At 46.7% G+C, this 27,966-nt stretch overlaps 1 long non-coding RNA gene across 1 annotated transcript; it reads left to right on the top strand.

Moving 5' to 3' along the window:
- The first annotated feature begins 9 nt into the window (after nucleotides 1–9).
- Nucleotides 10–27,245, top strand: LOC144511249 (uncharacterized). The gene is made up of 2 exons (XR_013500780.1): nucleotides 10–180; nucleotides 26,906–27,245. It is a non-coding gene; the product is annotated as an uncharacterized LOC144511249 (long non-coding RNA).
- The last annotated feature ends 721 nt before the right edge of the window (nucleotides 27,246–27,966 follow it).

Below are 27,966 nucleotides of genomic sequence, written 5' to 3'. Positions count from 1 at the left end.
TGAAATGTCGATGCAAGGCATTAACAGCCTCACGGAGGCTTGGTCAGTGACTCACTGCTGTCATGGTGTGCATATGGCTCAGCCGATTTTTATTTAACTTTTAAGCCAGTAAAGAGAAAGAACTCGTACTTAAAGAGCACCTTTCATATCATCAGGATGTCCCACAGTACTTGGCAAAAGGTAAATTATTTTTGAGGTGCAGTCTATGTTATTTTCCTTGGCAAACACATTAGCTGCGTTCTGCATAATAAGGTCTCGCAAACAGCTAAATCTGTTTTTGGCTGTGTAGGTTATGGGTTCAGCGACAGTCGGGCGTTCTGGGAATGCGCTGCTTTTCTTTGACTTGTTCCATGAGACTTTTTTTTTCATCCAGTTAGAATCCCTACAGCGCAGAAGAAGGCTATTCGGTCCATCGAGCCAGCACCAACAACAATCCCACCCAGGCGCGACCCCATAGCCCCACGCATTTACTCTGCTAATCCCCCTAACACTATGGAGCAATTTAGCACGGCCAATCAACCTAACCTGCACATCTTTGGACTGTGGGAGGAAACTGGAGGAAACCAATGCAAACACAGGGAGCACGTGCAAACTCCACCCAGACAGTGACCCAAGCTGGGAATCGAACCCAGGTCTCTGGAGCTGTGAGGTAGCTGTGAGGTAGCAGTGCTAACCACTGTACCACCGTGCCACCATCCAGATGAGCAGCTTAAAAGCGGTTTAATGTCCCGTGCAAAAGACAGCGCCTTCAGCAATGCTGCACTCCTTCAGTGTCACACTGCAACCTCAGCCAAGCCTATGGGTGGGGTGGGATGCAATAACCTTTTAACTCTCTGACCATGGGGTCAAGAAAATCCAAAGAATAAAATTGATGGCAAAAATCTTGTGTTACTGAAGATACAAAGTAACTAATCTGCACCAGTGTCATCATTAATGTTCAGCATCATCCAGTGCGCAATACTAATAAAATTCTGTGTGGATTTGACAGCATAATGGAGAGGGATTGCGAAGTTAACTGAATTCTAACTGAAATACATTTCTAAAGTCCAACTTTGGACTGCTCTTGCTAAATTCTGTCGAAAGACCTGATGAGAAATAGCCAGAAGAAAGTCCCAATCCAAGATTACAAAGTTATTCTCAAATACCCCAACGTGAAGCCGTGTGGAATAGCTGGTGGGCTGGGACTCGAACTTTCAAAGCTATGGGCCATTTAAACTGAGGGCTATCATTGTGCATTCAGCCCCTGGAAGGTTGCGTGGGTGCGATGGTACAGGTCAAGTTACCTCAGCAGCCCAACATAACATCGATTCAATTCAAATATTTTCAGAGCGGTCTATTCTTGACTCTTCTGGGAACCCAGCCCACCTCATATAAAACAGCAACACCACTTTCTGTAAAGACACTGCGTTCATTGTTGCAGTGGTACTGGATGTCGTTCAATGTCCTTTGCAATGTGACAGCAGAGGCTTTTAGACCTTCCTGCCCTCCGGGCGAGATAAGAAAGCAGGACTTCTCCAGCAGCATAAGTGTAGAGGTCTTTGAGATCGTAGAAACCATAGAAACCCTACAGTGCAGAAGGAGGCCATTCGGCCCATCGAGTCTGCACCGACCACAATCCCACCCAGGCCCTACCCCCATATCCCTACGTATTTACCCACTAATCTCTCTAACCTACACATCTCAGGACACTAAGGGGCAATTTTAGCATGGCCAATCAACCTAACCCGCACATCTTTGGACTGGGGAGGAAACCGGAGCACCCAGAGGAAACCCATGCAGACACGAGGAGAATGTGCAAACTCCACACAGACAGTGACCCAAGCCGGGAATCGAACCTAGGTCCCTGGAGCTGTGAAGCAGCAGTGCTAACCACTGTACTACTACGTGGAGGGTTGTGACAGATTTTCTCTGAAACGTAAAGGTTTTCCTAATAGGGTTGTTTCAGTCACAGTGCACCCTGTGGGCAGCACGGTGGCACAGTGGTTAGCACTGCCGACTTACAGCGCCAGGGACCCGGGTTCAATTCTGGCTTCGGGTGATTCTCTATACGGAGTCTGCACGTTCTCCCCATGTTTGCGTGGGTTTCCTCTGGGTGCTCCGGTTCCCTCTCACAGTCCAAAGATGTGCAGGTTAGGTGGATTGGCCATGCTAAATTGTCCCTTAATGTCCCAAATTTGTAGGTTAGGGGGATTAGTGAGGTTATTGGAATAGGGCCTGGGGGGGATGCTCTCTCGCAGACTCGATGGGCTGGATGGCCTCCTTCTGCACTGTAGGGATTCTATGAAGTCAGCATTGCGCACGACAAAATGTATGGGTGCATGTTGAATGTTTTTCATACCTACATCGATGGTATTCGCCGTGGCAGCGTTGGTGATATTCTTACTAATTGTCAGAAGGTTGCTCCAGGTGTAAAATCTAGATTGATGTTCCAGTGTAGCAGTGAGGGAGCGCTGCACTGTTGCAGGTGCCACCTTTTGGCTGAAGACACCTCTGTCTTTCACAATGGACGTAAAAGATCCCTCCTCTCATGGGGAGGCAATGGCCTAGTGGTATAACCGCTAAACTATGAATCCACAAACTCAGCTAATGTTCTGGGGGACATGGGTTCTAATCCCACCACGTCAGATGGTGGAATTTGAATTTGATTTTAAAATAAATCTGGAATTAAGAATCTACTGATGACCATGAAAGCATTGTCGGAAAAAACTAATGTCCTTTCGGGAAGGAAATTTGCCGTCCTTATCTGGTCTGGCCTATATGAGACTCCAGAGCCGCAGCAATGCAGTTGACTCTCAACTTCCCTCTGAAATGGCCTAATAAGGCACCCAGTTTCAAGGGCAACTAGGGGTGGGCAATAAATGCTGGCCAGCCAGCGACACCCATGTCCCATGAATGGATTAAACAAAGAAGAGCAGGAGAGTTCTCCCGCTGACCCACCTGCTGTTCAAGTGGGCCGTCATTGCATGGTGGGATCTTTCTGTCCTCCAATAAGCTACTGCATTTCAGACACGACATCACATTCTTAGAAAGTATATCATTGGCTGTAAAGCACATTGGGACATCCTCAGGTCAAGCAAGGCGCTACGTAAATGCAAGTCCGTCTTCCAAAATATTACAACACTTCCATTATTTTCCATGCCGGATGTATTTTAACACTTGTTGGTACATTGGGGGTGGGGTCAATACAAAAATCAATACAGAAAAGGAGATCCCTTTGCCCCCAGAGGAGAACATGCCGGAGCTGACACAAACACTATGTAGTTTCCCACAGATACCAAGTACGGACATGTGGCAGAGTCCAGAAATAATGGTCTGCATCGAGCACACACATGGGAATTCAAGCCAGGTTCCTGAACCCTAGGACAATTTTAGTAAGCAGCAAAAGTCCTATCCATTTACAGAGATACAGAAAGTGGAATCTGTGTCCTGAGTGCCAGGCAGTTGTATCAAATTCACACCTTCATGTTTAACTGAAAGCAGCGCTGTCGCCCTGAGAAAACATGTAACAAAAACTTTGATCCAGAGTTAGAACTCCTCTATACACAACTACATTATTTTATGTTTAAGACTTAAACAGATTTAAGACGATTAGTAAAAGAACCAGAGGGGACCGGAGGGAAAACTTTCTTAAACAAAGAGGGTGGCATGGTGGCACAGAGGTTAGCACTGCTGCCTCACAGCAGCAGGGATCCGGGTTCGATTCCAGGCTTGGGTCACTGTCTGTGCTGAGTTTGCACGTTGTCTCCGTGGGTTTCCTCCGGGTACTCTGGTTTCCACCCACACTCCAAAGGTGTGCAGGTTAGGTTGATAGGCCATGTAAAATTGCCCCTTAGTATCAGGGGAATGAGCTGGGAAAATACATGGGGATACAGGGATAGGGCCTGGGTGGGATTGGTGCCGATGGGCTGAATGGCCTCCTTCTGCACTGTCGGGTTCTATGATTCTCTGATTCTACGAAAGAGTGGTTAGGATTCGGAATGCACTTCCTAATAGGGTGTTGTATACAGATTCAATAGTAGCTTCAAAAGGGAATTGGATAAACACTTGAAGGGGAAAATTGCAGGGATTTTGAGAAAGAGCTTGTGTCTTGGACTAACTGGATTGCTTTTCGAAAGAGCCACACAGACTCAATGGGCTGAATGGCCTCCTGTGCTGTACTATTCTATTATTATATGATTCCATGTATTCATAAAGGATTATCCCACTACAGGACATTTATACAGTTCCTTTAGATTGGAAAATCCTTCCAAGAAGCAAGGCATATGGTCATCCTGAGTAAAAGCGTTGGCTCTATTCTCTCTCCACAGATGCTGTCAGACATGTTGAGATTTTCCAGCTTTTTCTGTTTTTGTGTCAAAGGAGAGATTTGGATGGGTGACCGAAATCTTGGTGAAAGAGTTGTGTTTTAAGGGTTGAGAGGGAGGTGGAGGGGAAAAGGATTTTAAGGAAGGAATTCCAGAGATGGCTGAAAAGATGGCTGACAATGATGGGATGAAAGAGGAGTATTTTAATATGAGGCCAGAATCAAGGGAAGGCAGTGGCCTAGTGGTATTATCGCTGGACTATTAATCCAGAAACTCAGCTAATATTTTGGGGACCTGGGTTCAAATCCTGCCGCGGAAGATGGTGAAATTTGAATTCAATAAAAATATATATCTGGAATTAAGAATCTACTGATGACCATGAAACCATTGTCGGAAAATCCCATCTAGTTCACGAATGTCCTTTAGGAAAGGAAATCTGCCATCCTTACCTGGTCTGGCCTACTTGTGATTCCAGACCCACAGCAAGGTGGTTGACTCTCAACTGCCCTCCAAAGGCAACTAGGCAATAAATGCTGGCCAGCGACGCCCATGATCCACGAATTAATTTTAAAAATCAGAGGAACAGATGGTCAGCGGCTGGGGGAAGGCTGAGGAAATGATGTAAGTTGATTTGGGTAGTGAATTTGGGCAGGACTTGAACATTTTTAGGTTAGTTTCATTTCGTAGTCACTATTATAAATAACAAGGTCAAGGAAACCATTTTAACTCCAACATGTGGCTTCCAGCAGCCATCCTTTCTGAATCATTTTTATTATCTACTTTATTGACTTTGTATTTAAAGTCATGAAACAGGTTATCTCTTTAAGGAATGTACTTTGATTAGGTTAATTGATGTAATTTATAAATATGTTGGAAAGACTAGGGCCAGAATTCTCCAGCCTTTCATGCCAGCAGGATTCTCTGGCTTAGCTCCACCCTCCATCCTCGCTTGCAGCAGCGGCAGGGCATGATGGGTAGATTTTATACTATATAAGCTTAAATGTTTCTAGAAAACGCAGAACTAGCAGAAACTCTTCAGACAAAATAAACTTCGAGCCTTCACATTCTACCAAGATCTCACTCAGGAATCAGACTCATGGTTCACAAGGTGAGTAAGGAGCTGTCTTCCATAAACTGTCCTTTTGAACCAAGATATTGGACAGGATTTTCCGGCCGCACTCGCCCCTAAACCGGAAAATCCTGCCAGAGGTCAAAGGACCTTTGCATGGTCCGCCCCCGCCCGCTATGATTCCCGTGGTGGGTGGGACGGCAAAATTCCTTCCGTTATTATTGAAAAATGTAATTAAAGACCAATTAAATTAACCTAATAACAGCCAGAACCAATCAGTGAGCTAACAGTAACTCGACCGAACATAGGAGAGGCGATGGCCAAGTGGTATTTTCGCTAGACTATTAATCCAGAAACTCAGCTAATGTTCTGGGTAGCTGGTTAGAATCCCGCCATGGTGGAATTTGAATTCAACAAAAAATATCTGGAATTAAGAATCTACTGATGACCATTGTCGATTGTCGGAAAAACCCATCTGGTTCATTAATGACCTTTAGGGAAGGAAATCTGCTGTCGTTACCTGGTCTGGCCTAAATGTGATTCCAGAGCCACAGCAATGTGGTTGACTCTCAATTGCCCTCGGGCAACTAGGAATGGGTAATAAATGCTGGTCCAGCCAGCGACGCCCATGTCCCACGAATGAATTTAAAAAAGCATGATGTCCACTAACAGGGATAAAAATGGGGAATTGTGAAGGTTCATGGCTGGTTGTGCATCAATTATCAGAATTATCGTGAAATAAGGGTTAGTTTGGCTTACATTTCTTTGGCTTGTACAACCAACGGAAGTCATCAAAGTCTATTTTCGACTGATAAGTATAATATTTTCCTTCTCTACTGATAAGTATTTTTCTTTTAAATGAGGTTCTTTCAATTTACCTTCTGAGAGTTCTGTCTTACCTCATGTTTAGTTAAAACTAAAGCAATTGTTTGAGTTATTTAGGGCCAGCTTTGTGTCTGGATCACAATGAGGTGATGATCCAATGTGACTATGAGGGCTTACTCGTACAAACCACCCTGCACCCCCGCACATTCAGACCTAACTAAATTTACAACAAATTATTGGTGAATTGGTCTGATTGCATATTTTTGTTAATAAATCACCAGATGGAGCGATTTGAATGTAAAGGAAGAAATTTAAATTTGAGCCTTTAGAGGACTGGGAGACAAGGACAGGCATCATGGGTGAGTGATACCAAGTGTAAAATAGGTTCCTGGTGGCAGAGCTTTGCTTGGGCTGGAGGTGATATCAGGTTAAGGAACAGCCGACTGGAATAGGCAAGTCAGGAAATGGCAGGAGTGGGTTTCAGTGGCAGCAGAGGGTAGAGATAGACATGGGTGCCATTCCAGAGGTGGAAGCAGACAGTTTTTGTGATGGAGAATATGGCAAGTTGAAAGTTTAGCTCAGGAAGCTGCTCGGGTTGGTTTAGCCTGAGGCTGTGGCCGGGGTCGTCTATGGAACTTGTGGCTAAATGATGGAGCTTGTGGCAGGGACTAAGAGAAATGGCTTCAGCCTTTCCACTGTTTTACTGGAAGAAATTACAGCTCATGCAAGATTGAATGTTGGGCAATCAGACTGACAGCACAGGGGCAATGGGGAGGTCGTGAGAGGTGGTGGAGAGGTGTTGGGCATCTTTGTCAAGAAGTATAACATGTGGATGAGGAAGAAGAGAAGATGGAGGATGGATCCTTCCAAATGTGAAGGTGCGGGTCTTGGAAGAGAAGCCATTGATAGAGGTCATCTAGCTATGTTTGGATAGATAACATTAGAACTAGCAAGTGGAGTACCCTGGAGCTGGACAAGCAGAAGAAAGACTTTGGAGGAGAATTGTACAGTTGTGGGAAAGACTGCAGAGGGATGGATGACAGATTGGAATAGCACACCATCGGGAAAGTTGGAAAGACTGTGGCTCATGCCGGCGGGATTTTCCCAAGCCGCTGCAGTGCATGGAGATTTGGCTGGGCGCCAAGTTCTCTGACCTCGCTGCAGCGGGAGTGTGGCATGGACGGTGGGTAAGATCGTGCCCTGTGACTTTGGTTAGGGCCATTTTGGTGTTGTCAGAAGGGTGGAAATCTGATTGGAAGGATTCAAGTAGGGAGTCACAGGAGAGGTGGGTACTGATCTGAACCGTAACGGCACCTTCGAGGACTATGAACTGGAAAGGGGAGAGATCAGAGATGGAGTAATGGATAGCAAGGATTGAGAGGTCAAAGTTGAGAAGGGGTTGATGATGGCAGTGTTGTAAGGCAGTGTCTAAAGAGAGAGAATCATTCTCAATATCAGCTAGAATAGGGGCCAGGATGGGAGGTTTGATGATGAGAGTTTGCATGAGTTTAGGGTTAAGGAAGCTCTCAGGAATGAGTTGGAGATTTGAAAAGGAAAATTTAGATGGGAAAGGAATTAAAGAGGGAGAAGGAGACAGAGGTAGAAAGAAAGAGAAAAAAGAGAAAGAGAAAGGAAGAGATCAAGAGAGATGAGGGTTCAGTGTTAAACTGAGGATGTAGACTGTGGGGCAGATTGGCTAGTGGGTAAGGATAAGAACATAGAACATAGAACATAGAACATTACAGCGCAGAACAGGCCCTTCGGCCCACGATGTTGCACCGACCAGTTAAAAAAAAAAACTGTGACCCTCCAACCTAAACCAATTCCTTTTCGTCCATGAACCTATCTACGGATCTCTTAAACGCCCCCAAACTAGGCGCATTTACTACTGATGCTGGCAGGGCATTCCAATCCCTCACCACCCTCTGGGTAAAGAACCTACCCCTGACATCGGTTCTATAACTACCCCCCCTCAATTTAAAGCCATGCCCCCTCGTGCTGGATTTCTCCATCAGAGGAAAAAGGCTATCACTATCCACCCTATCTAAACCTCTAATCATCTTATATGTTTCAATAAGATCCCCTCTTAGCCGCCGCCTTTCCAGCGAAAACAATCCCAAATCCCTCAGCCTCTCCTCATAGGATCTCCCCTCCATACCAGGCAACATCCTGGTAAACCTCCTCTGCACCCTCTCCAAAGCCTCCACATCCTTCCTGTAATGTGGGGACCAGAACTGCACACAGTACTCCAAGTGCGGCCGCACCAGAGTTGTGTACAGTTGCAACATAACGCCACGACTCCTAAATTCAATCCCCCTACCAATAAACGCCAAGACACCATATGCCTTCTTAACAACCCTATCTACTTGATTCCCAACCTTCAGGGATCTATGCACACATACACCTAGATCCCTCTGCTCCTCCACACTACTCAAAGTCCTCCCGTTAGCCCTATACTCAACACATCTGTTATTCCTACCAAAGTGAATTACCTCACACTTCTCCGCATTAAACTCCATCCGCCACCTCTCGGCCCAACTTTGCAACCTGTCTAAGTCTTCCTGCAAACTACGACACCCTTCCTCACTGTCTACCACACCACCGACTTTGGTGTCATCAGCAAATTTGCTAATCCACCCAACTATACCCTCATCCAGATCATTAATAAATATTACAAACAGCAGTGGCCCCAAAACAGATCCCTGAGGTACACCACTTGTAACCGCACTCCATGATGAATATTTACTATCAACCACCACCCTCTGTTTCCTATCCGCTAGCCAATTCCTGATCCAATTTCCTAGATCACCCCCAATCCCATACATCTGCATTTTCTGCAGAAGCCTACCATGGTGAACCTTATCAAACGCCTTACTAAAATCCATATATACCACGTCCACTGCCTTGCCCCCATCCACCTCCTTGGTCACTTTCTCAAAAAACTCAATAAGGTTAGTAAGGCACGACCTACCTGCCACAAAACCATGCTGACTATCACCTATCAATTCATTACTCTCCAAATAACTATAAATCCTATCCCTTATAATTTTTTCCAACATCTTGCCGACAACAGAAGTGAGACTCACCAGTCTATAATTCCCGGGGAAGTCTCTGTTCCCCTTCTTAAACAATGGGACAACATTCGCTAACCTCCAATCTTCTGGTACTATACCAGAGGCCAACGACGACCTGAAGATCAGAGCCAGAGGCTCTGCAATCACTTCTCTTGCCTCCCAGAGAATCCTTGGATAAATCCCATCCGGACCAGGGGATTTATCTATTTTCAGACCCTCCAGAATATCCTGCACATCCTCCTTATCAACTGTAATACTGTCTATTCTACTCCCTTGCAACCCAGTGTCCTCCTCAGCTATATTCATGTCCCCTTGCGTGAACACCGAAGAGAAATATTGGTTCAATGCTTCACCAATCTCCTCCGGTTCCACACATAACTTCCCTCTGCCATCTATAACTGGCCCTAAACTTGCCCTAACCAACCTTCTGTTCTTGACATACCTATAGAACGCCTTAGGATTCTCTTTAACCCTATCCGCCAAAGTCTTCTCATGTCCCCTTTTAGCCCTTCTAAGCTCGCTCTTCAACTCCCTCTTAGCCAATCTAAAGCTTTCTAGTGCACTACCCGAGTGCTCACGTCTCATCCGAACATAAGCCTCCTTTTTCTTTTTAACCAACAAAGAAACTTTTTTGGTGCACCACGGTTCCCTAGCCCTACCAATTCCTCCTTGCCTGACAGGGACATACCTATCACAGACTCGCAGTAGCTGCTCCTTGAAAAAACTCCACATGTCGGACGTTCCCAGTCCCTGTAATCTCCTAGTCCAACCTATGTTTCCTAATTCTCTCCTAATAGCCTCATAATTACCCTTCCCCCAGCTAAAACCACTGGCCCGAGATTCATGCCTATCCCTTTCCATCACTAAGGTGAACGTAACCGAATTGTGGTCACTATCACCAAAATGCACACCAACTTCCAAGTCTAGCACCTGGTCTGGCTCATTTCCCAGCACCAGATCCAATATAGCCTCACCTCTAGTTGGCCTGTCTACATACTGAGTCAAAAAACCTTCCTGCACGCTTTGAACAAAAACTGACCCCTCTAACGAGCTAGAGCTATAACAATTCCAGTCAATATTAGTCAAGTTAAAATCCCCCATAACAATTGCCCTATTACTTTCACTCCTAAGCAGGATTGACTCCGCAATCCTTTCCTCAACCTCTCTAGAACTTTTAGGAGGTCTATAAAAGACTCCCAACAGGGTGACCTCTCCTCTCCTATTTCTAATCTCCGCCCATACTACCTCAACAGATAAGTCCTCATCAAACCTCCTCTCTGACACTGTGATACAATCTCTGACCAATAATGCTACCCCTCCCCCTCTTCTACCTCCTTCCCTACTTCGACTAAAACATTTGAACCCCGGGACCTGCAGCATCCATTCCTGCCCCTGCTCTATCCATGTCTCTGAAATAGCCACAACATCGAAGTCCCAGGTACTGATCCACGCTGCAAGTTCACCCACTTTATTGCGAATACTCCTGGCATTGAAGTATACACATTTCAAACCCTGCTCCACCCCACCTCTGCAATGCCGTGCATTGCAGTCCCCATCCATGCATCCCTCACTTTCAGCCCCACTACTCAGGATCCCTCCCCCCCCCCGAATCAGTTTAAACCTCCCTGCTTGGCCTTAGCAAATTTACCCCCCAGGATATTGGTCCCCTTCTGATTAAGGTGTAGACCATCCTTCTCATAGAGGTCACACCTTCCCCAGTACGAGCCCCAATTGCTTAAGTACCTGAACCCCTCCCTCCTGCACCATCCCCTCAGCCATGAATTCAAACCTTCCCTCTCCCTATTCCTCTCTAAACTATCCCGTGGTACAGGCAAGAGTCCAGAGATAACCACTCTGTCAGTCTTGGCCTTTAGTTTCCACCCCAACTCCATAAATCCCTGCCTAATATCCCCTTCCCCTATCCTCCCTATGTCGTGTGTCCCCACATGTACAATAACTTGTGGTTTATCTCCCTCCCCCCTAAGAGTCCTGAATACCCTGTCAGACACATCCCGGACCCCAGCCCCTGGTAGGCAACACACCAACCCTGAGTCCCTACCTTTAGTTCCGACCCTCCTATCTGTCCCCTTAATTGTGGAGTCCCCAATCACAAGGCCCAGTCTTTTACAGCCCCTAACCACCTGAGCTTTCTCACTCGGCTCACCCCCAGAGATCTGCTCTCTATGCTCAGTTGATTCCTCCTCAACTGTAGCCTCCAGCACCGAAAACCTATTATGGAGGGGAACCGCCCCAGGGGATTGTCTTCCCGATTGCTTCTTACCCCTCCTCCTGGCATTGACCCAAGCCTCATTTCTAGGAGTTACTATTTCTCTATAACTCCTATCAACTTCCACCTCCGCCTCCCGAATTATGCGGAGTTCCTCTACCTCCCCCTCCAGCTCCTTTACACGCTCCTCCAGAAGCTGCAATCTAATGCACTTCTTACAACTAAAATCTCCTGAAACACTACTGGATTTCCTCACCACATACATCCCACAGGAGATGCAGCATACTGCCTGAACTGCCATCCCTGAAGCCATTACCAGCAAGAAGAAAAGAAAACAAAAAACTTCCCCACACTTATAATTAGGTTAGAGGAGGATGGAAGGGTGGGATCCTCTACCAGTGTAGAGGATCGGGTATCTCCTCTGCACCAATTTATAGGGCTAGGGGCCCGAGAGAAAAAAAAAAAACTACTACTGAGGGGGAACCACCCAGGTAACTGACTTTTAAAGTTAAAATAAAAACCCTTCCCAGACTCCTTTGCTGCCCACTTCTAGTTTTCACTTAAACTTGAAAAACTGCTGTTAAAGTAAAGGCCAAAAAAATACACACACTAGCTGACTAATTAAATAAATAAACAATTCAATTAATCCAATTAATCTCCTACCAGCACTGCTGCTTTTCAATCACCCCTCTCAAGGAGGAAGAGGATGGAAGAGCAATTTAAGAATCAGGTTAGTGTTAGGATAAAGGGGCCTGGCATTATCAGGATGATCCTAGAGTAGGAGACAGGTTTGGCAGAGGCGAGTGGGGCCTGATGGGTCTCGAGGTGGCCAAGTCAGATCCAGTGAAGGATGGCAAGGTGTACGAGGGAGAACTTTCACAGTTCTCCAGCTGCTAGTAACACTGTGCTTAGACTCACTGAATTACCTGGGACGCAGACAGGTTATTTTCCAAATGTGCACTCCAATCCCTTCTTCTTTTCTATGGACAAAGGGGATCCAGTGATTCCTGGCCATAAACCAGGAACATCTCCATTATGGTGTGACAACAGCAAGAATCCAAGAAATTCTTACTGTAATTACTTCAATCAGGCCGTTGGGGTTGGCCTATTGGAGTATAAACTCCCTGATTAAGGTGTAAATTGATGGGTCAATCAGGGAGTCTGTTCCTTGTATTTAACCAGGAGTGTCAGTTCCTCTGGCACTCCTGAAGGTCGACTGCTGACTGATAGCACTCTGTGCACTCCTGCTGGAATTGTAAATCAAGGGACTTTGGTCAAGGGACTTCTGCCTCCGAGGACTTATTAAACATACCCAGCTCAGTTTTGATCAAAATACAGGAGTCTGAGACATCAATCACATCAAAAGATTATCTCATTCCTCTTCATTTCCGACTCCCTTGACTTCCTCTTCTGAACTGCTGACTCCTTTTATCGTTTATTGTCAAGGATGTCAACAACACTCTCATCCAAATTCATGATGAGCTCTGGGGGGTGGGGAGGGGGTGGTGGTGGTGAGGGTGGAGGGGTCTGGTGGGGGGTTGGGGGCGCAATCCTTCCCAGCAGAGACCAGGATGGGGGAAAGTTAAAATAGAGTGGGATCCTTTGCTGCTGGCCTCCCAGCGTCTTCTTCCCCCGCCACCCTGCCCCCACTCCTTCCCCAACCCCCCAACCCACCCACCCCCCCGCCCACCCCAATGAACACGGCAATGAAGTTACTGTGAAAATCCCCTGATGCACCATCAATCAAGCAAAGACTAGTTTGTATGCAAGGACAAATAGGCTTTTATTAACAAAAGACTTGGAGCACACCCATGCCGATGAACTGGTCCAGAGACTGAGGCAGGGGGTGGGGAGCAGTCACCTTTATACCTGGACCGGGGGGGGAGGAGTCCCGGGCAGGGCCGGCAGGGACGTGTCCAGGCATGTCACACACACACAGGCAATAAACTAACAGTGGTTTACCACAGTCCCCTAGTCGCCACACTCCGGTGCCTGTGCGGGTACACTGAGGGAGAATTTAGCATGGCCAATGCACCAAACCAGCACGTCTTTCGGACTGTGGGAGGAAACCGGAGCACCCAGAGGAAACCCACTCAGACACGGGGAGAACGTGCAGACTCCGCACAGACAGTGATCCAAGCCGGGAATCGAACCCGGATCCCTGGCACTAACTGCTAACCACTGTGCCACCGTGCCGTCCATTATCAACATTACTGAAAAAATAGATTACCTGCTCATTCTCAGTGTTATTTGCGGAAGCTTGCTATGTGTACATTGGCCGCAGTATTTCCCACGCTACAATGGTTGCTGCGGGCTGAATTTGCCCATCCCAGAGAGGTGGGACCAGGGGCAAAACCAGTAAAAGTGTATCCGATTGGCTACCGATGAACCCCTCAGCAATCTTGCCGGAGGCAGACGTTGCTCCGACCTGGCCTCGATAAATCCATCACTGGGCCAACTTGGGGAGAGGTGCCACTGCGGTTGCCAAGATTTTCCCGAAGGTGGATGGATCCCGCCGGAGCCTGGAATTGAACTGGAAGTGTTCTCCCAGAATCCTGGCTGAAGGAGAAGTGGGTTGGTTCATTAACGCCCCTTCTCCATTAACCCGGCTCACTGGGATACAATAACCAGAGCCTTGGCCTCAGGCTATTCTGTGGAGGGGATCTTGATGGCCTGAGAGTACCTCCATCATCGTCCAGGTCTCCTTCCCGGTTCAGCAGCATCCCCCTGCCTCCTGGCAGGCCCTCTGATTGGGCAGCTATATCCTTGGCGTGCCCGCCATCCTTAATTGGATGGAGCTCCCAGAGGCAACTTTATAATTGGCTGCCTTTGGGATGATCGCCAGTGACAATCCGACATTGCTAATTCCAGGTTACTGAGCCGGGCTTGAGGCCGGTGTCGGGGGCAGGACCCAACTGGGAATATCCAGACCCATAATTTAAAATAACTTAATTGGTTGTAAACCCCTTCAGGATATCCTAAGGTTGTCTTTCTAATTCTCACCAATTTGCTTTCCCTGTTGCCATATAATTTGCTCTTTGTACTTCCTTTAATTTTAGGATGAATATTTTCCTGAAACATTTCTTTGTATTCTTGTCTATCTCTGTTGGTACATCAGCCTCTTGTTATGGAACATTAAACATATAAGTATTTGCTGATCCCTGTTCTTCTTCTTTCAAATAAAATTTAAAATTAGTGCTCTCCTTTAAATTAATCATATAAATTGATAAATTTTAGAATCCTACTAAGAGGCCATTCGGCCCATCAAGTCTGCACCAACTTTCCAACAGATCATCCCACCCAAGCCTTATCCCCATAACCCCACATATTTGTCCCGCTAATTCCCCTAACCTACACACTTTTGGCCGTGCTAAATTTTCCCTCAGTGAACCCCAACATACTTGGGGATTTTCACAGTAACTTCATTGCAATGTTAATGTAAGCACTAATAAACAAACTTAAACACCTTGGGACACTGAGGGTCAATTTAGCATGGCCAATCAACCTAACCTGCCCATCTTTGGAGTGTGGGAGGAAACCGGAGCACCCGGAGGAAACCTACGCAGACGTGGGGAGAATGTGCAAACTCCCCAAACAGATAATCCCCCAAGGTTGTAATTGAACCCTGGTCCCTGGCGCTGTGAGGCAGCAGTTGCTATTCATAGACGACAAGTTTCACTTTCTTCTCCCTTCTGAGGCATTCCCTTTGGATCAAGGATGCCTTGCTTCCATTCCTGATATGATAGGTTCTGAAATGGGGGTAGGGTATAAAATTTATGGCGCTGATATGGGGGTAGGGCCTGGGTGGGATTGTGGTCGGTACAGACTCGATGGGCCGAATGGCCTCTTTCTGTACTGTAGGGTTTCTATGATTTCTATGAAATGGCTGGTAAGTCCAGACTCTGCCACACAAGGGACAGGTGGTGGTTAAAGGGTTGTGTAGATGGCTTGTTTGGAGGTACGTATACTCCTTTTGATAGCTTGAGTGAGAATTCCAGCCCAGCCCTCTGCCGAGATTGTCCAGTCCTGCCGAAAGTCAATCGACTATTGCCTGGCCCACCACCACCTTCGTGGTGAGTCCCAGCTGCGGCGGGGATGGAAAATCTTGGCCTTGGCTTTGCCTTGCATATTCCCAATGAAATATTTTGGTTTGGTGCCTTCTCCCTTTTCACCAGACCAGGTAAGGATGGCAGATTGCTTTCCCTGAAGAACATTAGTGAAACGGATGAGTTTTTATGACAGTCAATAATAGTCCCATGGTCACCATTACCGAGATAAGACTTCAATTCCAGATTTATTAACTGAATTGAAATTCCACCAGCTGCCATGGCGGGATTTAAACACTTGCCCCTCGGGGCGTTAGCCTGGGCCTCTGGATTACTCATCCCATGGCTTTACCACTACATCATCGTCTCCCCTGTGGGGTTGGCACAGTGGTTAGCACCGTTGCCTCACAGCGCCAGGGACCTGGGTTCGACTCCTGGTTTGGGTCCCTGTCTGCGCGGAGTCTACACATTCTCCCCGTGACTGCATGGGTTGCCTCCAGGTGCTCTGGTTTCCTCCCACAGTCCGAAAGACGTGCTAGTTAGGTGCATTGGCCATGCTAAATTCTCCCTCAGTGTTGCCATAATTACCCGAACAGGCACTGGGTTGTGGCGACTGGGGGATTTTCACAGTGAGTTCATTGCAATGTTCCTGTAAGCCTACTTGTGACACTAATAAATAAACTTAAACGTATTAATAAAGTGTTGGTTCACTCCAAAACTGAAAGGTTGGGGAAAATACTTATCAAAGGGAAATCAGAATCCGTTTACAGAGGGGAAGTCAGGGCTGGTTAAATTAATCCCCATCCTGTCTGTAACATCAGATTCTGAGTGAGCGCACACACAAGTACATGCTGAATCTCTGTGTGAGGTTGAACTGGTTTTGTTTTGCGACTGGAGGCAGTGTAGGTTGAACAATTTCCCGTCTGTTCCGTAGATTATCTTCGTGTTGTGGATAATTTGCTGGAGTTAATTTGCCAGCAAATGAGTTTCACTATGAACCTTTCCTGGAACCAAAGATGGATTGCGTTCCCAGACACTTAATCATTGAAGGTGGCAGGATAGGTCGAGAGGATAGGTCGAGAGAGCAGTTCAAAAAGCATACAACATCCTGGGCTTTATCAATAGAGCACAAAAGCAAGGAAATTACTCAAGGGCGATTAGGGATGGGCAATAAATGTTGGCCTTGATCGCAGTGCCCACACCCCATTACAGAACTTTTAGTAAGTTATGGTTAAAAAAAGCTGCTTTGGCCTCAGTTGGAATATTGCATTCGGTTCTGGGCGCCACACTTTAGGAAGAATTTGAAAGCATTAGAGAGAGAGAGAGTCAGAAAAGATTCCCAAGAATGATTCCAGGGATAAGGAACTTCAGTTACAGGATAGATTGGAGAAGCTGGGACTGTTCTCCTTGGGGAGGAGAAAACTGGGAGAAGATTTGCCAGAGGTGTTCAAAATCATGAAGGAGTCTGGATAGAAGCGTAGAATCCCTACAGTGCGGAAGGAGGCCATGCGGCCCATCGAGTCTGCAGCGACTCTCCGAAAGAGCATCCCACTCAGGCCACCCCTCACCCCCACCCGCCACTCTACGTATTTCTCATGGCCGATCCACCTAACCTGCACATCAATTGGACACTAAGGGACAATTTCTCATGGCCAATCCACCTAACCTGCACATCTTTGGAGTGTGAGAGGAAACCGGAGCACCCGGAGGAAACCCAAGCAGACACGGGGAGAAATGTACAAACTTCACACAAAGGCCAGAATTGAACCTGGGTCCCTGGCGCTGTGAGGCTGCAGTGCTAATCGCTGTGCCAACTATTTAGAGTAATAATATGTTATAATAATAATAATATGTAACTGCCTGCCTGAAGGCTTTGACAGAACTTTGTGCCTACGCACAAGTAGAAGGAGGAAGTATTTGGGTCTCTGAACCTCCCACTGGCATCTGCGAGTCACTCTGCTTTGCAACTGAGATCCTATGATTACAGAAGGATATGAATGAGGAAATGAATGAATGAGGTAAGGGTATGAATGAGGCCATTCAGCCCATTCCCTATTGACTCCACCCAGAAATGTTCAAATGTTACCCATGCCTGAAGGGGAAATTTGCCTTTTGCTGGTTTGAATTATCTCTGTGAATTCTGTTGTTGCTACGATCTGAAAAATCTATTGACATGGATCATAATTCTCGCTGGATATTTAGTTGTGACCTGTCACTGGCATCCATCAAGAGGCTACTTACCTCACCGATATTTCATTTCTTTCAAGGGAGTTAGTAATGGGTGAAGCAATGAATTCAAATCGCAGTGTGATGCATCACTAGTGGGAAGACATGGCTTGACTCCCACATGCATTGAGTCACTGTGGGGAGGTGCTTCCTCATTCCTGTGGGTACACCTTACACCTCAGGCATTGCAGTGGTTCAGGAAGGCAGCTCACCATCGGAAGCACGATGAGGAACGGGCAATAAATGCTGGCCTACCCAGCGATGCCCACATCCCGTAAATTAATAAGATAATTATTGGGAGAGTATTTGGGGGAACGGGCAAACTTCCCTGTAATGAGGAACAAGCGGTGGCCTATCAACTGATCTTCAGCCACTCCACAGATGTGCAGGTTAGGTGGATTGGCCATGCTAAGTTGCCCCTTAGTTTCCCAAGATACGTAGGTTAGATGGGACTAGCCATGGTAAATGTGTGGGGCTGCGTAGATAGGTCAGGGTGGTGGGCCTGGGTAGGATATTCTACATAGAAACATAGAAAACTACAGCACAAACAGGCCCTTTGGCCCACAAGTTGTGCCGAACACGTCCCTACCTTCTAGACCTACCTATAACCCTCCATGCTATTAAGCTCCATGTACTCATCCAGGAGTCTCTTAAAAGACCCTGTTGAGTTTGCCTCCACCACCACTGACGACAGCCGATTCCACTCGCCCACCACCCTCTGTGTGAAAAACTTACCCCTAACATCTCTCCTGTACCTACCCCTCAGCACCTTAAACCTGTGTCCTCTCGTAGCAGCCATTTCCACCCTGGGAAAAAGCCTCTGAGAGTCCACCCGATCTATGCCTCTCAACATCTTATACACCTCTATTAGGTCTCCTCTCATCCTTCGTCTCTCCAAGGAGAAAAGACCGAGCTTCCTCAGCCTATCCTCATAAGGCATGCCACTCAATCCAGGCAACATCCTTGTAAATCTCCTCTGCACCCTTTCAATCTTTTCACATCCTTCCTATAGTGAGGCGACCAGAACTGAGCACAGTACTCCAAGTGGGATCTGTCAGGGATCAGTGCAGACCTGCTGGGCTGAATGGCCTCCTTCTGCACTGTAGGGATTCTATGATACTTGTCACTGCCAGCGACTCCATAAGCTGAGAATATTTTAGCATCCTTGTGGACTAGAGTGGCTGGTTTCTTTTGACTTTGCCTCTTCTTGATCTGGGATATATATTTGCCACAATAAATAACAGCCACTTCATTGCTGATTCCACTATTAAAAATGATCTCCCATCTTTCCCACAGCCCCCACTCACTCCCTCTAAATCTCTCAGTGTCACTATTCACATCTTCTGCCTGGGCTAGCCCTCTTGCTGCCTGTCCAACACTCCCAGCAACATTGCCTCAGTTAAGTAATCTTGTGGGCCACACACAGTGGGAAGGGGCAAAGGTCAATGCAGGTGCCATGGATTGGCCGCACCTTGGAACCTCAGGTACAGGCACAAATGTAGCTTTTCCAGCAGAGATATTTCATCTTTCCACTCAGCGATGGAAAGACACATGTAGTACATCTGTAAGACTGTAGGCACCAGGAAAACAATCACTCAGCATGTCTGTAATGGGGAATTCATTATCTGAAAATGACATAATGTCTGGGGCCGGCCTATGTTTAACACAGCTTGGTGAATTCCTCTGTTAATATTAGGCTCAGCAAGGAAAGCACATAGTGACCACATGTACATTTACTTAAACAGAGTGTATCACACTTACAGAGATTCAGAAACAGGAAAACTCCAATACAAGCCCAATTTATAATCGAAAGAGTTAAACTTATGCTGGAATTTGCTTACTATTTTGCATGTAGGAAAATTTGATTGCTAGTCATAGATCTCTTAGCAAAAGGAAGGGAATCAGTATCATAGTTTTGGTGATCTGTTACCAGAATGATACCAGAGCTAAATAGATTCAGTACAAAGCCTCACAACACCAGGTTAAAGTCCAACAGGTTTATTTGGTATCACGTGCTTTCGGAGCGTTGCCCCTTCATCAGGTGAAGGAGCAGCGCTCCGAAGCTCATGATACCAAATAAACATGTTGGACTTTAACCTGGTGTTGTGAGACTTCTTACTGTGTCCCACCTCAGTCCAACACCGGCATCTCCACATCATAAATGGATTCAGTTATGGGGACTATATAGGCTTCTATTCCTCTGAGTCCACAAGATTGTGTCGTGATTTAATTGAGATGTTTAATGTGACTTGGATAGGGCGGGGAAGAGGGTCTGGGTAAGATGCTCTGTCAGAGTGTCAGTACAGACTTGGTGGACTGAATGGCCTCTTCTGCACTGTAGGGTTTCTATGATAATGCTTTTCTATGAGAATGATTTAATCGGGCAGATAGAGAGAAACTATTTCCTCTGGTGGGCAGGCTCAGAACAAAGGAAGGTAATCTTAAAATTGGTGCTGGACAGTCAGGAAGCACTCTTCACATCAAGGCTAGTGGAACTCTGAAACACTCTTGTTAGGGAACTTCACAGTTCTCCAGCTACCATGTACTTCGCTCCCCTTGAGAGACCAGACAAAACTTCCTGAGTTTTAAATCGGCCTTTATTCAAGTTATAGCAGGGGGTGATAGCAGGTTACAGCTTGTGCTTTCCAGTAGGTGGTACAGACTCCCTGAGCAATACATTGCAGCAGTAATCAGACCTTTATACTAGAATTCTACCACCTCACCTGCCACGGAACCGGAGCAGGCGAGGGGTGGACAATGGAAATGTCCGTTGACCTCGGGCAGGAATTTCTGGTCTCGCTCGAGCGAGGCCATACAATCCCGCCCTTGGTTATCTTACAAGTAATTTACATATACCAATCACAAGTATACATTTGTTCTGAAGCCATTGATATCCTATTACAGGGGCAGCACGGTGGCACAGTGGTTAGCACTGCTGCCTCACAGCACCAGAGACCTGGGTTCGATTCCCGGCTTGGGTCACTATCTGTATGGAGTCTGCACATTATCCCTGAGCAGCGTGGGTTTCCTCCGGGTGCTCCGGTTTCCTCCCAGAGTCTGAAAGATGTGCTGGTTTGGTGCATTGGGCATGCTAAATTCTCCCTCAGTGTACCCGAACAGGTGCCGGAGTGTGGCGACTAGGGGATTTCCACAATAACATCATTGCAGTGTTAATGTAAGCCTACTTGTGACTAATAAATAAACTTTAATAGTACTGATTACTTCATTTATGTCAGGTGAATATAACAAACCAGTTACAGCCTCGATATGTTTGTCTAATTATAATATTCAATTACTAATGAAGCACCCCATCCAAACATCCACATCTGCAGTCCTTGGGTGTCACAGCTATCTCCTTGTGGCTTATCAAAGTTCCCATCCCCTTGTCCCTCACTCATCTTGTTTGTGCAGTCCATCTGCGGCTGTGGGAGTCTCACAGAAACTTCACAGCAGTTTCCCAGGGGAACTCTGCTGTACTCAACTCACAGGGAAATTCTGCTACACTCTCTGGTTTTAACCCCTTCCACTCTCTTCCCAGAACACTGAGGTGGCAGTGTCATTTGAAAGCTTCAGAACGACGGGACGGATATTCACGGCCACGGGTGGGACTGTAGTTTTGTCAGGCGAGGGTATTAAGTGTTACTGAACTAAGGTGGGTAGGCAGAGCTAAAGTACAGATCAGCCCGGACCTATTTGAAAGGGAAAACAGGCCTGAGGGGTAGAATGGCTCACTCCCGTTCATACATCCTTTCCTAGGTAGTACTTAAAGAGCATCGCTGCAAAATACAGAGGCAGAGTAATGGATTCAAAGTGCACCCCCGCCCCCCCACCACTAATGTTATCCGCACCCAGAAGCATGGGTGGCACAGTGGTTAGCACTGCTGCCTCACAGCTCCAGCGACCCAGGTTCGATTCCGGCCTTGGGTCACTGTCTGTGTGGAGTTTGCACGTTCTCCCCGTGTCTGTTGGGTTTCCTCCGGGTGCTTCGGTTTCCACCCACACTCCAAAGATCATAGAAACCCTACAGTGCAGAAGGAGGCCATTCGGCCCATCAAGTCTGCACCGACCACAATCCCACCCAGGCCCTACCCCCACATATTTACCCGCTAATCCCTCTAACCTACGCATCTCAGGGGCAATTTTAACCTGGCCAATCAACCTAACCCGCACATCTTTGGACTGTGGGAGGAAACCGGAGCACCCGGAGGAAACCCACGCAAACACGAGGAGAATGTGCAAACTCCACACAGACAGTGACCCGAGCCGGGAATCGAACCCGGGACCCTGGAGCTGTGAAGCAGCAGTGCTAACCACTGTGCTACCGTGCCGCCACGGATGTACAGGTTAGGTAGATTGGCCATGCTAAATTGCCCCTTAGAGTCCCAAGATGTTTAGGTTATGGAGAATTGGTGGGGAAAATACATAGGGCTATGGGGATAGGACCTGAGTGGGATTGTCATGGGAGAGTCGGTGCAGGCTTGATGGGCCAAATGGCCTCCTTCTGCACTGTAGGGATTCTATTAAAAAAGATTCTGTGCGAAGCAGTTCCCTGCCTTATAAGGAACAGCAATGTGGGCTAAAGGCCAGGTTGTTACAAGGATTGGTAACTGATCTGAGTCACTTCCTGCAAGGAGATTCAACTAGAATGGCACTTCATGTGGGCACAGTGGTTAGCACTGCTGCCTCACAGCGCCTGGGACCCGGGTTCAATTCCAGCTCGGGTCACTGTCTGTGTGGAGTTTGCACATTCTCCCAGTGTCTGCGTGGGTTTCCTCCGGATGCTCCGATTTCCTCTCACAGTCCAAAAGTGTGCGGGTTAGGTTGATTGGCCATGCTAAATTGACCCTAGTGTCAGGGGGGTCAGCAGGGTAAATATGAGGGTTTATGGGAATAGGGCCTGGGTGGGATTGTGGTCAGTGCAGACTCGATGGTCAGTATGGCTTCCTTCTGCACTATAGGGATTCTATGATTCAGGGTAGCAATGTCTAATCTACGGGAACCACTATTCGGTCCATTGAGCTACTAACCAGATGATTGATTCAATTTTGGCCATGCCTGCCATACCTCACCATTTAGCAAGGGACAGCAACTGCAATCCCAAAAGCAGTCGGGCTTCAGTCATCAAGCATGGTTTTCCAGTTAAAATTGTGGCGTCATTGGCATAACTTTCATCCTGTCAGCAATCTTCAACCCACGCACTGACATCAGTGGCATCAATGCTTGCCATAAGCAAAATGCCAGCTGCAAGTTTGAACAGATGCCTACCCATCAGACAAACTCTTCCAGGTTGAGGCACAGAAGATTATTTATATAAACTCATATAAGTGGCTATTAATCCATTTCTGAAGTATTATCAGAGACAAGTCAGGATCAACCACATTGGTGTATCAGGATTCATGCCAAAGTGATGATAGATTGTTCTCAATCAAACACCTGGGATTTCAAATAGAAGAACAATAGTGTTACCAAACTTGAGAAACAAGAATATTGACTGTCTCCAAAATAACTGGCAGAAACAATAACTGGATGTTCAGTCTGCACTCAGAACCTCATAGAACCTCAGAACCATGCCGACTATTTTTGGGTTGCCAGTAGTGACAATGAATTCCCTGTATGTAAAAAGCAGAGTACTACATAGACCTTGACTATTGAGATAAGGGCACCTTAAATAGAATAGAATCCCTACAGAACATAAGGAGGCCATTTGGTCCATCGAGTCTGCACTGACCACAATCCCACCCAGGCCCTATTCCCATAACTCCGCTTATTTACCCTGCCAGTCCCCCTGAACTGTGGGAGGAAACCGGAGCACCCGGAGGAAACCCACGCAGACATGGGGAGAATGTGCAAACTCCACAAAGACAGTCACCCCAGGCTGGAATTGAACCCAGGTCCCTGGTTCCGTGAGGCAGCAGTGCTAACCACTGTGCCACCGTGCTGCCCACAATTATATCAATTGTAAAGCAATATAGGTATTGATTTTATGAACTGGCATTCTTGCTGGCGCACTCCAAATAATTCCATTAAACTCAATGCTGGATTAGTAACTGAGCCATTATGTTATTAAAACTCTGTGTGATGTATATGCTCCATGACATCCTTCCCCAGTGCCTCTCCTGTATTGACTATCTGCATGAGATTTCCCCTGGATGATTTGAGTCCTCCACATCCTCTGCAATGGCTTATCTTCCCTCTTTACTTCCTCAGCTCCTCACCCACTTCCTCTCCTGATGTCCCTCAGTGAAATCATCCACATGTTAACTTCCATGGAATACACTCCTATACCTCTCCATCATTTCTCTCAACCTTCCTACCATCATCTTGCTGTTGGACCGTTTGCATCATTGAATCATAGAATCCCAACAGTGCAGAAGGAGGCCATTCAGCCCATTGAGCCTGCACTGACAGCAATCCAACCCAGACCTTATCCCCATAACCCTATGTATTCGCCCAGCTAATCGCCCTGTCACTAAGGGGCAATTTAGCATGGCCAATCAACCTAACCCACACATCTTTGGACTGTGGGAGGAAATCGGAGCACCCGGAGGAAACCCACGCAGACACGAGTTAAAGTTAAAGTTTATTTATTAGAGCCACAAGTAGTCTTACATTAACACTGCAATGAAGTTAATGTAAAAATCCCATAGTCGCCACACTCCGGCGCCTGTTCAGGTACACTGAGGGAGAATTTAGCATGGCCAATGCACCTAACCAGCACGTCTTTCAGACTGTGGGAGAAAGCCGGAGCACCCGGAGGAAACCCACACAGACATGGGGGGAACGTGCAGACTCCGCACAGACAGTCACCCAATCTGGGAATTGAACCTGGGTCCCTGCCGACGTGAAGCAGCAGTGCTCACCACTGTGCCATCATGCGTCGACACCCCTCCCCCACAACCCCACCATAGTCCAGCAATTTTTCCTCCTTTAAATATTTATCAAATTCCCCTTTGGAAGTTTTTACAGATTCGCTACCATCCGCCCACTCAGTACGTTCCAGGTTGTACAACTTGCTGTATTAAAAAACATCCTCTTCATCTCACCTGTTTTTTTTCGACAAATGCATGAAATCTGTATCCTCTGGTTAACAAGCTGCTGTAACTGGAATAGTTTCTCCTAAAGTACTCTATCAAAAACTTCTGTGATTTGAAAGCCTTTATTAAATCTCCCCTTGACCTTCTCTGGTGTCGAGAAAGTAGACTTAGATCTTTGCTGAGTTCATGATCCTCTGCAATATTGTTTTCTCAAACTTTAAGATAAGTCCACCTGCGCAGCTTTCTGTACCTACGTTATGCAACTTACGAGCATAAGACCCTCTCCTCTGCTGCTATTGGTTCCCCAACAAGTTCAATTTTGATTTGTTTGTGAAATATGTTTTTATCTATGGTTATCAGTTTAATATTGTACCATTTTTAGATACAACTGTGTCCTTTTCGTGGCTATATCAATGACTTTTTTCCATCATGAGGTCAGGAGTGGGATGTTCGATGATGATTGCACCACGTTCAGCACCATTTGCCACTCCTTGGACACTGGAGCACTCTGTGTAAATGTACAGCAAGACCTGGACAATATCCAGGCTTGGGTTAATAAGTTGCCCAGTAACATTTGTGCCACACAAGTGCCAGGAGTGACCATTTCCAACAAGACAGAAACTAACGATTTCCTCTTGGCTTTCGAAGACATTACCATCACTGAATCCCCCATTATCACCATGCTGGAGGGTTAACATTGACCAGAAACTGAACTAGACCAGCCATATAAATACTGTGGCTCCAAGAGCAGGTCAGAGGCTGGGCATTCTGAGATAAGTAACTCACCTCCTGATTCCCCAAAGCTCGTCCGCAATCTACAAGGCACATGTCAAGACACGAGATGGAATACTCACCACTTGCCTGGATGAGTGTGGCTCCAACAACACTCAATAAGCTTGACATCGTCCAGGACAAAGCAGCCAGGGATTTCAGATGTTTGTACTCTACAAGATGCACTGCAGCAAATCACCAAGCTTCCTTTGATAGAATCTTCCAAACCCATGACCTCTACCACCTGGAAGGAAAAGAAGCAGCAGAAGCATGGGAACAAGTCCCACACAATCCTGAATTGCGCCTATATCACTGTTCCTTCTCTGTGTCCAGGTCAAAATCGCTTCCTAACAGCTTACCCCACATGGTCAGCAGCAGTTCAAGAAGGTCATAAGGACGTAAAGGCCTTCATAAGGGCAATGTGGGATGGGCAACAAATGCTGGCCTTGCCAGCAATGCTCACATGGAGTGGCACGGTGGCACAGTGGTTAGCACTGCTGCCTCACAGCAAGAAGTTTAACAACACCAGGTTAAAGTCCAACAGGTTTATTTGGTAGCAAATAAACCTGTTGGACTTTAACCTGGTGTTGTTAAACTTCTTACTGTGTTTACCCCAGTCCAACGCCGGCATCTCCACATCATGACTACCATAGAGGCCTCACAGCACCAGAGACCCAGGTTCGATTCCCGGCTTGGGTCACTGTTTGTGCAGAGTCTACACATTCTCCTTGTGTCTGCATGGGTTTCCTCCGGGTCCTCTGGTTTCCTCCCACAGTCTGAAAGACATGCTGGTTAGGTGCATTGGCTGTGCTAAATTCTCCCTCAGTGTACCCGAACAGGCGCCGGAGTGTGGCAACTAGGGAATTTTCACAGTAACTTCATTGAAGTGTTAGTGTAAACCTACCTGCGACACTAATAAATAAACTTTAAACTTTATCCTATGATAGAAGAAAATAAAGTATTGAGTGCCTTTGTTTCCACTTATGAAAAATGCCATGGTTATGATTTTCTGGCCGCACTCGCCTCAAGATCGGAAAATCCCACCCATGGTCAACGGATCTTTGCATGGTCCACCCCCACCCGCTACGATTCCCGTGGCAGGCGAGACGGGAAAATTCCATCCTATGTCTCTACTGAGAATATTGGATATCCCTCTCAAAACTGGTCAAAACTGACCCCCCACCCCGCCCCGCACACCCTCTGCTTTCCTTTTCAAATAGTAGGACAATCCATAACTCCCTTTGTTTCAGATTTATCTCTGAATTGCTCAAGAGCCGAGCACCAGTCTCCGCAATCCCTGAAAAATTGAATTCCTTCATATATAAACAGGTATTTCAACACTGGAAGTGTGACTGAAGAACAATCCGGTACTTGTGGCTATCCGAGAGCTGGGAGGAAAATCCAGTCCATCAGATGACCCTGTTCCGGGCACTGTCTTTGGGGTGACCACCAGAAGATTCGCATCCCTTCCATGATCCGCCCAACCAAGGCAGATCATGATTGCTGTGCGTGAGAGAAAGGAGTTCTGGAACATTATTAAACCTGCACACCATCCAAAAACAAACCATGAAGAAACAAGTGACCACACAGGGCTGGCTGTGTAAATGTATCTGTGTCAATGATCTGGTGCTATTAATAAACTCCTGCTCTGTGAGGCATTTCGCTTGACCATTTTGGTATTGCATTTATTTTTAGCAGCTAAAGTCTTGTATCATGTATTTCACTGCGTTGAATCCGTTGACCCAATTCTCTTGAAGCCACAAGGATCGGCTTAACTGTGCTTACTGAGTAGGTCAAATATGACTGCCTCAATCAACTGGATTCTAGTTTTTTATCTGATTTTGATGTCGTGTTTTCTCCCCTCCTCTCTTGAAACTGGTGATTTCAGACTGGAGCAATTTTCCATGGGCCCTGGCAGTCCTCTGGTACTTGTCCTCAGTGCCCATTCTTGTCTGGGCCCAGGGGGCATTGGCAGCACCATTGAACCCAATCCTTTTCTGCCCAGTTTCCTGGTTATCCATCCGTGTTCCGGCCGGATTCATTGGATAGCTGTGGAAGCCAGGCTGAGATTTTCCCCCCTCACCCCTGCCATGAAAACCCTATCCCAGGGATCAATGGCCAAGTGATATTCTCGCTGGACTATTAACCCAGAAACTCAACTAATGTCCTGGGGATCCGGGTTCAAATCCCGCCATGGCAGGTGGTGGAATTTGAATTTTTTTAAAGTCTGGAATTAAGAATCTACCGATGACCCTGAAACCGTTGTTGATTGTCGGAAAAACCCATCTGGTTCACTAATGTCCTTTAAGGAAGGAAATCTGCCGTCCTTACCTGGTCTGGCCTACATGTGACTCCAGAGCCACAGCAATGCGGTTGACTCTCAACTGCTC

The sequence above is a fragment of the Mustelus asterias genome, chromosome 24 (genome assembly GCF_964213995.1).
Source record: "Mustelus asterias chromosome 24, sMusAst1.hap1.1, whole genome shotgun sequence".
Lineage (NCBI taxonomy): Eukaryota > Metazoa > Chordata > Chondrichthyes > Carcharhiniformes > Triakidae > Mustelus > Mustelus asterias.
Note: the sequence above shows the minus strand (reverse complement) of the source record. Positions and strands in the feature narration are given on the sequence as shown.